This window comes from Hibiscus syriacus, unplaced genomic scaffold, assembly GCF_006381635.1.
Source record: "Hibiscus syriacus cultivar Baekdansim isolate YM2019G1 unplaced genomic scaffold, ASM638163v2 tig00110467_pilon, whole genome shotgun sequence".
Lineage (NCBI taxonomy): Eukaryota > Viridiplantae > Streptophyta > Magnoliopsida > Malvales > Malvaceae > Hibiscus > Hibiscus syriacus.
The window spans coordinates 240,318-252,726 of record NW_024062749.1 but is presented as its reverse complement, the minus strand read 5'-3'; the positions used below and the strand labels follow the sequence as shown (position 1 = coordinate 252,726).

At 35.9% G+C, this 12,409-nt stretch overlaps 1 pseudogene; it reads right to left on the bottom strand.

The window, feature by feature from the left end:
* Positions 1–9,433: 9,433 nt before the first annotated feature.
* On the bottom strand, positions 9,434–10,093 carry LOC120127301 (annotated as a pseudogene).
* Between the last annotated feature and the right edge of the window lie 2,316 nt (positions 10,094–12,409).

The following is a 12,409-nucleotide window of genomic DNA, read 5'->3' as shown; positions in this document are numbered from 1 at the left end:
ATAAAATATTGCAAAATATTTCAAGTTAGGACTTTTATTGATAAACATACATGTTCAAGAACCCTCGTTTTTCCTCACCATAGACAGGCAAACAAAAAGGTGTTGGGTGGTTTTCTGGCTGAGTTAATGTTTTGAATGGCAGGGTATATCGGGGACATGAAATTATGACTGACATGAATGCTCGGTTCAAGATTAGTATATCATATTCTCAAGCTTGGAGAGCCAAATGTTATGCCTTGGAATTGTTGAGGGGGTCGCCAGAAGCATCGTTTGCCCAACTGCCGGCTTATTGTCACAATTTAAAGCTGAAAAATCCTGGGTCGGTAACTCATATCAAAACAGATAGAGATGGACGCTTTGAGTTGCTGTTTATCGCCATTGGTGCTACGGTTAGTAAATCAATATAATTTTGTTGACTCATTTTTGTTAGTTACATGCATTTCACATTTAAATGATTATATTTCTTGTGTATATTATTTTGTAGATTCATTCGTTTATTACTTGCATGCGCCCAGTTATTATAGTTGACGGAGCACATTTGAAAGGTCGATACCTTGGAGTAAACTTATTAGCAGTAGCCATGGATGCTAACAATGGGATATGCCAATAGCTTACGGGGTTGGCAAATCTGAAACCTCTGATTCATGGACATGGTTATGGGGCATCTTAGGGATTGCATAGGTCCTATTAGCAATCTGACAATCATATCCGATAGGGCAAACTCAATTGACAACGCTGTTAGAAGGTGTTTCCCAGATGCTTTTCATGGACTTTGTGGTGTTCATTTGTATAGAAATCTAAAATCAAGGTCTGCTGGTATAAAAAAGCACAAATGGACATACTGGAAGGCTGTAAAAGCTTATCGGGAAGTGGATTTCAATAAGCATATAAATTGTTTAAGACGTGTTTTGCCTCAGTGTGCTCAAACACTAGAAGATGTCGGGTTTGAAAGATGGTCAAGAGTACATCAACTTGGAGCAAGATATGGTTTCATGACGTCTAATAGTGCAGAATCAATCAACGCTCTAAGTCGTCATTCCCGGAAATTACCCACTACTATGTTAATGGAGTTTTTCGAGCCTCTATTCAACAGTGGTACTACAAGAAAAGAAACCATGCAGGTATTATTTCTTGAATTCGTAACTTATCATATTATATATTTTACTAAGTATGTTTATTTAAATTTACAGGAACATTGGAACATCGTGTTACACCATGGACTGAAAAAAAGATAACGAAACGTGTTGTGAAGTCAACGTCATGGAGAGTTGAACCATGTTCAAACACTTTGTTTCAAGTACTGGATAATAACTTAAATGGGCTAGTCGATCTAAATGCAAAGACGTGTAGTTGTATGAAATGGCAAACATCTGGTTATCCGTGTGGCCATGTTATAAAAGTTGCTCTTCATTTAAACCAAGATGATTCAAGCGCATACGCTATGGATTGCTACACTACAGAAGTTTATCGACAGACTTATGCCGAGATTGTCTACCCTATTCCACATCCTTCTGAGTGGGACATACCAGATGACTTACAAACAGTTTTGCCACCAGCCATGGACAGAAGGCTACCTGGCCGACCAAAAAGTCACGATCGTATACCGTCTAAGGGTGAAGAGAAGAAGAGATCGACATGTAGTCGGTGCAAGGAAAGTATCATACAAGGTTGACATGTGGATCACCAGTGCCATCAAAATCATCTTTTCCTCTACCAAAATATGGATCCTCATCAAAATCCAAAGCTCATATGGTGTCAAGCAAAAGGCAATCATCTTTAAAATCCCAATCACGATTGGCTTCACCTTTTGAGACTGTTAACTTAGGTGATTTTTAAATGCAAACGTTGTATTATGTGGATTTATGTGTGAACTTTTAACATTTTCAGTTGAATTAATGACTCAGGCCAACCATTTTGACTTAACCAACTCTTGTTATTCAGTTGTTATCACTATTAGGCATGCATTTGACTATCGCAACACGGAAAATACAATCGCAACGCGAAATGAAAATCCCAACATGAAAATCGCAATGCGGAAATGAAAATCGCAACGAGAGAATCGCAATGCGAAATGAAAATCGCAATGCGAAATGAAAATCGCAACGAGAGAATCGCAATGCGAAATGAAAATCGCAATGCGAAATGAAAATCGCAATGCGAAATGGAAATCGCAATGCGAAATGAAAATCGCAATGCGAAATGAAAATCGCAACGAAAGAACGCAATGCGAAATGAAATCGCAATGCGAAATGAAAATCGCAACGAGATAATCGCAATGCGAAATTATAAACGCATTGCGATTTTCATTTCCGCATTGCGATTTTCATTTCGCATTGCGATTCTTCGTTGCGATTTTCATTTCGCATTGCGATAGTCATTTTTGCCTTCAACATAATGCAGATTGAAATCAACAAAATCAACCATTACATTTCAATCAATTAAACAAGCACAAATAAGAATTATGTCGCATCAATTACACAAATCAACTTTTACAAATCATCTTTACAAATCAATTAAACAATCAAAAAATAAGCAATAATTCTTATTTCCGATCATCTACTATTGAATCAACTTTTACAAATCAATTAAACAATCAAAAACAATCAATTAAACTATGAATCAACTTTTGCAGCTCGACATCATTTTCACGCAGTTCACTTCTGAGATTTGCAGAAACCAAACTGTTCAGACAACACCTACAAATTATTGAATTCTAGTTACTTAACCAAACATTTTCAAACCAAAAGTATAAACTTACCTTATGGACTAACGCGGATGCAGGTAGGCAGCGTCTCGTATATATCGATTTAGCCATATAATGCCGAAACCACAAGCCTACTGCAGCTTTATCTCTATCGGTGGGAGGTAGATACTTGATGCTTCCCGTCGTCAAACGCTCCAACGCCAAGCATACGAGAGGACCACAATCTCCTCTGGCTCCGCTCGTTTGTTGTGGCGCGGTCTCGTCTCTAATAACTGTAATATTGAGCTTCTTTGGCTTCTTGTTTCCAGAACGAGTCCAATAATTGATCGCATCCAAGAATTTAGCCAAATGAGAGCTCCATCCCTTAATAACATCTCTTAAATCAGCCAATGATATGTAATTTATCATGCTGTCATACACTATTGTCTTAAGGGATGGGAGCTGAAGCTCGACGAGAATCCAATTTTACGTTCCAAAACAGGGATAAACACCTGCAATCATAAGTAATAATTCATTCATTTGCGCACTTATTTCATAAAACCTTTAAACTCAATCTAAAATAAATACTAACTTTATCGACCTCCCACCATGCAGGATAAAGTTTAGCTTGTCCATTGCCCAAATCAAATGATTCATCTCGTGCATTCTTCAAGTGAACGGCGTGAAAAGACGTCGGCATTATTGTATATCGTATATTTTTATTTTTCTTAAGTTTTCTTATTATTAGAAGACGTGTCACCCACGCATCGATATGCTGTTTTACAAAAAAAGACATATATTAGTGACTTACATAAATTTAAAAAAAAAAATTAATCAATTGAAATATAAGAAAAATATAAGACTTACCCCCCATCGAAATAGCCATTGTCTTCGACCCCTAATAATACGCCCCACCAAGGCCGTTCAAGCAACAAAAAGATATCATCGGTGAGCTTGCATATGTCAGTGAAACACCCCTTGCTCCGCTTATGTAGATAAAAATCAACTGCGGTCTTAGCCCAAAGGGTGTTATCCAAAATTGTGTCCGGTAGTTGTTCCCTCTCCTCTTCAGATACCGGTATGGTACTGGCCGGTAACTCATACGAGAGCCAACTTGAATCCATCATGTCCGGCACGACAGGGTTTCTCAAGAAGCCTACATATGACGCCATGTGAATCGGGCTCTTGAATGGTGGGAGGGACCTCTTCAATGATGACAGTGGCCTCTTGAACGGTGGGAGGGGACTCTCGAGGAATGATATGGGGGGCCTCTTCAACGATAGGAGTGGACTCTTGAGGGATGACAGGCGAGTCGGCTTCTTCTTGCGGTGTCTTCGCACTATTGGGGTGTACGGAGACTTAATAGCACGTGCACGCTGTCTGATGCGTGAACTCCGTCGTGCAAGCATAACCCGACGTAAAGCATCCACTCTATCGGGCCGCTAAATAATTAAATACAAAAATCAGTAAATAAACAGACATGATATTTAAACAGTGAAAACAAAGACAAATATGTTTCAAACTTGCATTGTATTCACCAAGTCATTTCTATCATAGTTCACAAAATGCATCAGATAACAAAGAAAAATATGTTTCAAACTAATACCCTGAAGTTAGTATTTGTTTGTCTATTGGTTGAAGTAAATTTATCCATTCAAGTTTCAATTTGCAGAAGAGAATAGTTTACTTTCGCAACACGAAACTTAAAATCGCAACGCGAAACCAAATCGCAACGCGAAATGAAAATCGCAACGACAGAATCGCAATGCGAAATGAAAATCGCAACGAAAATCGCAACGCGAAATGAAATCGCAATGCGATTTTGGTTTCGCGTTGCGATCTTGTCGTTGCGATTTTGGTTTCGCGTTGCGATTCTGTCGTTGCGATTTTCATTTCGCGTTGCGATTTGGTTTCGCGTTGCGATTTTAAGTTTCGTGTTGCGAAAGTAAACTATTTCTTCTTCTGCAAATTGAAACTTGAATGGATAAATTTACTTTCAACCAAAAGACAAAACAAAGACAAATACTATTCACAGTGTTAAGAATACACAGTTTAGCAGAATTGGCAGCAACCGAACAAATTTACTTTCAACCAAAAGACAAAACAAAGACAAATATATTTCACAGTGTTAAAGAATACACAGTTTAGCAGAATTGGCAGCAACCGAACAAATTTACTTTCAACCAAAAGACAAAACAAAGACAAATATTTTCACAGTGTTAAAGAATACACAGTTTAGCAGAATTGGCAGCAACCGAACAAATTTACTTTCAACCAAAGACAAAAAAGACAAATACTATTTCACAGTGTTAAAGACACAGTTTAGCAGAATTGGCAGCAACCGAATAAATTTACTAAGCAATCTAAGTGAAATGGCTAATCTAAGTGAAATTACGAGTAAATTTATCATTAAGTTAAATATGGAAATCTTAAACTTACCTCGTTGCGTAGAGTATGAACCTCATTCTGCAACGATACTATCATCTCACGTAGAGCGGCAACCTCACCACGTAAAGTTGACACCTCCACACCATGCACCATCGTTATCGCGTAGAGTACCGATCTCCTCACGCAAGGCATTGACCTCATCACGTAACTCCCTTGACTCATCCCGTTGAGGTGGAGGAGAACAGGAGATAGGAGTCGTGCATCTTTGCCGGTCGCCTATCATGAGGTGATGGTGGAGAAGAGGCTCGATGATGTGACGGGATAGGTGATGGCTCTCGTTCTAGAGGTGTATAGTCCACGATCGGTGATGGCTCTAGGTGAGGTGATGCTCTCGAATTGGAGGAAGTGGATGCTGCTCATCATCCGTGCCATCAAAAAACTCTGACTAGCTTGCCACCATCAGTGGCAAGCTCTTCCTCCGTGGGTGACAGTTTTGTAATGGAATGTTGGCCTCCTAAAATATAAAACTCAAACAAAGTTAAACGTCTACTATTAATAACTTGTTTATATATATATGAAAGTATTTGTGTTAACTTACATTATTATTGTGGCATATGGTATTAAGTCTTCCCAATCCAACAGAGTTTTCCTCTTCCAGGAAATAGCCCTGGGAATATCATTTGACGTTTTTATTGCATATGTACGCATGCTGGGGAAAGCCTCGAATATCCAAATCTACAAACAATATAATAACAAATTAGTAATTGTTAAATAATTATAATTTTAGAAACATTATATAGAAATTCTTACCTTAAAGGCCCAAACAAAGCCTGACAAAGTGTATTTGGACCCATCGCCCCGCAAACTTTTGCGGTCATCAAAGGCAGACGACAACTTAGTCCAGGTAGCTTTCCTATATACGAACCCCACGGAAACAGATTCCATGCATTCAGGTCCTCTACCATATTATTAGCTCCCGATGAATAGGTTGTCTGGCCTCTCTGCCTAAAAAGCCGGCATACACAAGTAGTAGAAGGCATACTCTACAACATCGACGTCTTCCATCCGAGTGAAACCAGCTTTCTTATTAAATAATTTCTTCAGGTCGTCGACATGTAGGTTCGGCTTCTCCATGACTCATCCGGAAAAACCCGGGATAACCATGATCGGGCTATGACAGTGTAGGCCTACATCACGTGTCCGAATCGTAGACCAGTGATAAGCAGAACTCCTTCCCCCAAAGCAAGTATACGCTGTGGAAAATGAAACCATATCTCTTCCTCACCACGTTGTATACTGTCGGGTAGATTTGATGTCATGGTCTGAAGCCACAATGGGTCAAATTAGCATCTCCACCCGGATGCTGTACTCTCAGCCATGGCCCGAAGCAGGTTTCCTCAAACAATTGTCTTGAGCAGGTGAAGCTTCTTGCAATTGTAGTGGCCAGGCTGACTTTATTTTCAAGGTCAATTGAGCCGAAAAAATTTCTACAAAACAATAAACATACCAGTTAGATATACCAAAAACTACACTGTGAAGATATACCAAAAACAATAACATAAAAAGTAGTAGTTTTTCTTAAACTAAAATTTGCAACACTGTTTTGTCTTTTGGTTGAAATGAAAATCGCAACGAGAATCGCAACGCGAGATGACAATCGCAACGAGAGAATCGCAACGCGAAATGAAATCGCAACGAGAGAATCGCAACGCGAAATGAAAATCGCAATGCGATTTTGGTTTCGCGTTGCGATTCTCTCGTTGCGATTTTCATTTCGCGTTGCGATTCTCTCGTGCGACAGTCATTCTCGTTGCGATTTTCATTTATCTCGTTGCGACTCTTCTGCAAATTGAAACTTGAATGGATTGCATTACTTCAACCAAAAGACAGAACAAAGACAAAGACAAATACTAACTTGAAAATCGCAACGAGAGAATAGCAACGCGAAATGAAATCGCAACGACAGAATCGTAACGCGAAATGAAATCTAAGTGAAATGGTTATCTATTATTGAAATGACCAGTAAATCATCAGTTTCAATATGAAAACCTACAATAATGCAACATTTCAAAATAAAAATAATTAAAAAACTAACCCGGAGGTTGATTTTCCATTTCTGAATATTGAGGGATTTCTGACCGTGAATGGTTGTGAGGGATTTCGCCGGAGATGGGGACGGAAATCTCGGAGATGGGACGGATTTCTTCGCCGTAGTGAGAGTGGAGATGGACTGAGTTGTGATTTTAGGTTTTAGGTATGAGTTGCGATTACGGGATTTGTCTTAATATCTTTTTGTAATTTGAAAATAAAATACCGTAGCGATTATAATGGCGCTTTAATATCGCGTTGCGATTTACGGATACGCGTTGCGATTTATGTATTATCGTTGCGATTTACGGATACGCGTTGCGATATACGGATACGCATGCGATTTACCATAGCGTTGCGATTTACGGATACCGTTGCGATTTACGGATACGCGTTGCGATTTATGTGTTCGCGTTGCGATTTTCTATTCGCGTTGCGATTATTGAAATCGCAATGCGAATTTGTACTATCGCATCGCGATTTTCAAGAATCGCGTTGCGATTTTGGAAACTGATTTGCGATTCTGGGGATCGCGTTGCGATTTTTTTTCGCGTTGCGATTTTGTGGTCATTTAGCAAATCAAAAAAAGTGGTTAAAATCGTATTATAACTTTTTTTTGTCACTGAGGCGATTTTCTTACTTTATCTATTCTTCTCTTTCATCTCCATTATTTAACATTTACGTAGTCTGAGGCGTAACGAAAACTCACTCATCTCATATATATATATATATATATAATCAAAACTGTTTTTTCTTTATGCCACGATATCTTTAATATTTTATCGCTCTTTCGTCAAATAAAATAATTGACTTAGGTAGGTATAGACTATTAGGCCTCAGAAACCATGTACCTTGTTCCTCCAACAAACCAGAAACTAGAATAATACAACTAAGAGATAGTGTACGGCCAACCGACTAGTTGCCTTGAGTCTTAACCAATGTTCGCCCGAGTTCGGGATGAGCTCATGAATGTACATATGATATTATGTTAGGAATAATTTTAAAATTTTAAGAAGTAAATTAATAAAATTTAGGGTTACAGTTTAAACTTTAAAATTCACCTTTATTTTTTAGTCTCTATCTTCACCAATATTTAAATTATAAAAAATAAAAGGAAAATAAGAACGATAAACAAGCTTGTTTACATATGGAATTTGACCCGACCCCGACCTTATAAGATCAATTTTTTGTTAAAAATCGAGTCAAGTCGAGTCGGGTCTAGTACATATAGAAAGATTCAAGTTTAAGTTAAAATCAATTTAGAGTAAAAACTATCTCACCGACATAATTACAAAATAAATATTAAAGTATTTACAAAATTCCATCACATATATAAAACATTTAGAGTTTTAGTTCCATTTCACTTTCCCACAATCTGTCTGTCGCCCTCCATTCTTCCCTCCCTCTCCTCTTTTTCTTGTTTTTTCTTTGTTTTTATTTTCTAATTTCATTCATTGTCATTCCTTTACAATATCGAGAGTTTTATTTTGTTTTTTTACCATCGTAAACACAACCATATACTTGTCTCTTCCATCTCACTTTTGTTACATTTTTTTTTAATTTATGAGGATTTTAAAATCCGAAAGATTGTATTGCATATATTATTTATGAATTAAATTTTTTTTTCTAAAAAATCAGATTTTTCTTAGTTAACTTAGTTTTCCCTTTTATTTTTATGTTTGTTGTCCGTTTGGTTAATAAGAAAATTGAAGAAAAATATGAGAAATATGGGAATAGATGAGAAAATAAGGGAAATCTGGGATTGGTCGGGTTGGGTCAAATTTTCAGTTCAAGTTCCGGTTGGATGAAGCTCTTCAAAATCGAGGGGGTCAAGTGAGGGGTGGAGTGTAGTACTTCTCGGTCGAGGTCGGATAGGTAAAAATATGATCCGACATGATCCATGCCCATTCCAAAGCTTATTTGTGAACATATATGATCGAATACACCTCTATCTCAAGCATATTATTAGATTGATAAAAAAATTAATTAAACAATATTGAGGATTCATTTAGTATATGATTAAGTTTCGAGTCGAATTTAAAACGAGTATAATTTGCCTACCCTAAAAATTAAAGAATAAAGCTCGAAGGGATGGACTTTACGAGCAAACGATTAATATTCATACATAGCTGCATGGAAACAACATAATTTGATGCTTGGTAGCTTCATAGTGAAATTAACATCTGAAGTAATTTGTTGAGGTGGATTTATGCTACTGTGTATGCCTTATTTATCGTTAATCTTACACTTTAAGATTTCAAATCCATCTTCATTTCATAATCGTCTAGGATGATGATTCAAGCTCTACAGCCCAGAAGTTGCAAGTTTATTGACCAGAGCCAAAGCATTACTCGTAAAATACGATGATCTCAAAACCCTGTACCGCAGCATCTTGGCCTGCTTCCCCTGGGATTCTCGAACCCATCCATGCAAGTTTTTGATCGGTTAGCGTTGCACTCAACCAAGTCGTCACGTCCCCCATCTGTTCGTAAAACTGTCTGGCGCTTAGATTCCTGAGGACCCGAGTGAGCCGTGAAGTTGGTCGATAGCATCTTGAAAGCACTCGATGCAATCCGAGAGTGGGATTTGTACCTCCCTCATCTCTCTGTATTCTGCACTTTCAACAAGTACTGGGTGACTTTCTTGGTTTCTCCTATGGTTACCGAAACCCGGCTCGAGCCCACCTGCTTGGACTGGTCTTGGCAGAGCGGAAAATGGCCCCAATGTGCTGATACAAAGGGCACGGTATCTGGTCACGCTGCTGCTTCTTGCACATAATTGCTTGTTGATTGTCCCCATTTTAGGACGCTTAGGAGAAGCAGAAGTGCAAGGTGAATATTGGCGTTTGCCATTAGCGTTGAGTTAGGGGAAAAGAAGTTGGTGTCGAGTGGATTTTAAGAGAAGGCTGGAAGAGCCTTTGTTGCATGAACTATACGAGCGAGGATAGCTTTTTATAAAGGGATTCTTGTTGGTGAGATATTGGATCTTTGAAGAGTATAAATACAATTTTTAATTATAATTACTTGAAAGATAAGATTTATATTATCATACGTATTTTTTTGTTTAATTCTCAATATTGTTCTATATATACTAATGGATATGATATATAAGTCTCATTATGGACTCTAAACTCATTTTACACTATTCACATGTTATATTCTAATCTCTAATTTAACTTATAGTCTATATCAATTATCAACCATACATGTTTTTTTTACAAGTATTGCTATTGTGAATTTTATCAAAATAAACAATATAATTTTTTTATCATATTTAATCATTTGTTTTTTCAAAATTACTTTTTTAGTATTCTCGTTTCAACTTTTATGCGTTTATATTTAGGGACAAATGTAGAAATTTAGCCAGGAGTGTGAACTAAAGAAGTTATATTAAAATTTAAGAGGTGCTAAAATAGATAATCAAAAACAATACAAGAAAAAAATCTGAATATAAGAGAATTTAAAATTTGTATGGACTGTTTGTATTTGCTTTGAAAAGAGTAATACTTCTATATAATTTTTTATTATTCGAGTATAGAAATCTTAAAATATTATATTAATCTTAATGACGACTAGTATTTCTGATTACAATTATTTTTGTAACAGTAGACCATCACAATGCTATTCTCATCTTTTATTACTATTTGTTGTAGTCGATACTAATTTTTTTTGTTTTGTAATAATAATTTCACCAACACGGGAACACTTTTTTGAAAAGGGAAAAGCGAGAGAAGGGTGAAAGCAATAAATTTCAGATTGGATATTGGGAATAGGTTATAAAGATAAAGAGGGAAGAACATGTGAAAGGATAGGTGAGATACTCATGAATTTCATGAAAGATTAAACATTTTTCATCAAAAGGTCATTTAATTGAAAGATTAAGTATTTTCATCAAAAGGTTTTAACCCTTCGATTCATCATCATCTATATTAGCTATTTATACACAATTATAAACACACAATTCTAAGACAGAACACAACACAAGTTTACAATGACAACTTTGAGACACAATTCACAAAATTGAATTATGATAACACTTAGAAAGTTCCTTCCAAATTCTTTCTTTCCGATGATAGAGAAAGGTAAGATGTTCGACTAATCACTATGGTTGTGCTTAATGTTGTGATCGTTTGTTGTTGTATCCTGGGAGACCGACGTCCAACGTTACTCAAAGCACAAGGAGCGAATCTATCTTAAGGAAATGTTCATACAGACCTCAACAAAATTCCTTTTTTCGATTTATCATACTTTATTCATTCGATTCCATGTTACATACGAGTAAACAAATCATGTTCCTCTATTTTAATTTTATTTATTTTATTTCTTTCGATTATATAATAATATTTATTATTATTATTTATCTCGGATTTACCATTTATTTAACAAAGTAAAACACGGCAAATGAGATGAAGAAATGGCTGATAGAATTAATGTGCAAAACGACGTTATCAGCTACGCAGACCTATAGTTGACGCCACGGTGTGTTGAGTAAGGACGATTTCTGTTAATTTCTGTTGTTTATAGCATTAATATATTTAGATAAACATATCAAGTAACTCAATTATTTAATTTAATTACAAACAATCATTTTCTTATAAAATAATTTAATTTATCATTCATGAAAATATTATACAAACATATCATTAAGCGTTAAAATTAAAATAAACTCTAACATAATCTGGTATAATATCAGTTTTAGTATCCAAAAGTTGCACATTCTACCTATTTGATAATTATTAGACACAATTCAATATATTTAACTCTTCATATTTGAAATTTCTATTAATTTAATATTTTTTGCAATAATGTCAAACCAAACAAGTCCATCGAATCAAATCAATAGTAACAAGTTTCATTAAACTTTTATTATACTAGAAAAATAATAATAACAACATTTATGCAAGAATAAATATTAAATTGATAAAAAAAATTAATATGAATGATTAAATTTATTGAATTATTTCCAATTAAGATCAAATTAATAAAAATATAAATTTTGATATACCAAGTCATGGCCTATATTCACCAATCTATTTATAATAATATTTTAACTGAATGATTGAATTGTAATTTTTTTGAATAAATACACTACTAATAATTGAGTGAACAGAAATGTATGTTATCCTATAGATTTGGGTGTTAAAAAAGTGACCGTTTTACCTAAAAGGATTGGGAGAAGAAGACGATCAAATCCTCATTTAGTTCGAGTCACATGATCCTATCAAATCAATGATGCAATTCACATGAATGT